The sequence below is a fragment of the Peromyscus maniculatus genome, chromosome 8 (assembly GCF_049852395.1).
Source record: "Peromyscus maniculatus bairdii isolate BWxNUB_F1_BW_parent chromosome 8, HU_Pman_BW_mat_3.1, whole genome shotgun sequence".
Taxonomy (NCBI): domain Eukaryota; kingdom Metazoa; phylum Chordata; class Mammalia; order Rodentia; family Cricetidae; genus Peromyscus; species Peromyscus maniculatus.
The window spans coordinates 104,358,126-104,360,000 of NC_134859.1; positions in this window are offsets into that span (position 1 = coordinate 104,358,126).

The following is a 1,875-nucleotide window of genomic DNA, read 5'->3' on the forward strand; positions in this document are numbered from 1 at the left end:
ACCCAGCGGCACTCCAGCAGGGGCTTGAGTGACTGATGTGAAATTGCTGTAATAAATGAGATTTTAAAAAATATGTAACAGGGGCTGGAGAGATGGCTCAGAGGTTAAGAGCACTGGCTGCTCTTCCAGAGGACCCGAGTTCAATTCCCAGCACCCACATGGTGGCTCACAGCCATCTATGATGAAGTCTGGTGCTGTGCAGGCAAACATGCAGACAGAACACTGTATACATAATAAATAAATCTTTAAAATATGTAATGGATGCAGTGGTTGAATGGAGCCTGCGGGGTTGTAGATTCTTGGTGGTGGTGAATCAAGGTGTCATTTCCGACCACTGTAGTGACAAGGTGTAGTCATAGGACCCCCTGTATTGAACGTTGTCCCTTGGAAGAACACTGTCTGGAGCTGAACGCACACAAAGAGAACATGGCTGAATCCAGAGTCTGCATGTAGACAGCGTGTAGTTCAGGAAGTGCTGATCTGAAACCTGCAGCTTTAAAGGTTAAAGTCACATGCCTTCCCCAACCCTCTGGTCTCCTTTGAGTCCTCTTGGGGAACCCACTTATGCTGAACGCTCTCCCAGAGCACAAAACAGGGCACGCTCTCCTCTCTTTTGCTCCTTCCTGGCGGCACCCAGACAAGTCCGTACCAGATGCAGAACCTGGATCTCAGCTGTGCTGGCTGGAGATGCTGCTTCACCCTTTCCTCCTCCTCCTTCTCCTCCTCCTCCTCCTCCTCCTCCTCCTCCTCGGCCGGCGGCGGCACCACCACCACCACCACCCTGGGATGCCTTAATTTGGCTTCCTTGGATTACAAAGGACCGAGGCACACCCTACACGGTTGACACAGACCCACAAGGGAAGGAGAGTGTTTCCCAGGGTGGATGCTGGTGGTGGGGAGAGATGGTTTAGTCAGAGTGTTTGCAGAGCAAGCTTGAGTCTGAATCCCACAGCAGGCAGATCCACGGGGCTCACTCATCACTTAGCTGAAGTGCTGAGCCTCAGGCCAATGGGAGGCCCTGTCTCCAAAACAAGATGGATGGTCTCCTAGGGAGCAACACCTAAGGATCCTCTGTCCTCCACATGTGCCCACACTCATGTACACCTGTGTGCACATGCAGAAGAGGACATTTCAAAACCCAGTTCTCAGCTCTGCTGCACAGTACTATCTCAGGTAATGCGAGCTGGGCTGAGTTAATTTTATTCCCGGTGAACTGTCTAGAACACCAAAAAGATCACCACCGATGTAATGAAGATCAGCACATGTAAACATGCCCGTAATGGTTCTAGAAACACAGGAAGAGCGCTGGGTCAGGCACGGGATCTGGGGAAAGACTGGGCTCTTTGTGGTAAGGGACCGTTTCTGTCAACATCGCCAGGCACTGGAAAGGGCCCTGCATGCACACCCAGTGTCTCCAGATGTAATGGGTTGGTGACAAAGATGGCCGCAGTCCCCCTGTCCCAGAACAGTTACTTCTCTGTCACATGACTTCATTTTCCCTCCCTACAAGGAGTTGCATTCCCTGACCCATTCTTGACTCTGGACTGGCCCTGTGATTTTCTTGGCTAATAGAAAGTGGCAGGAATGAGGTCTTACACCTTTTGAGACGTGGCCACAAGTGGCCCTCCAGACTGTGTTTTTACATTCTTAGGACCCTCTGTCACCCTGTCAAGGATCTGTCTAGCCTGATGGAGGCTGAGAGAGGCGAAGGCCAGCTGGGAGCTAGCCTGAGCTGAGACCACAGATCACATAGGTTCTATCTAGCCACTGAAAGCCTGTTAGTTGCAATAGATGCCCAAGTCACAGCAGGAGGACCTGATCTAGCCTAAACTGACGACCTATAAAGATATGAACAGATTCATTGTCATCTTTTCA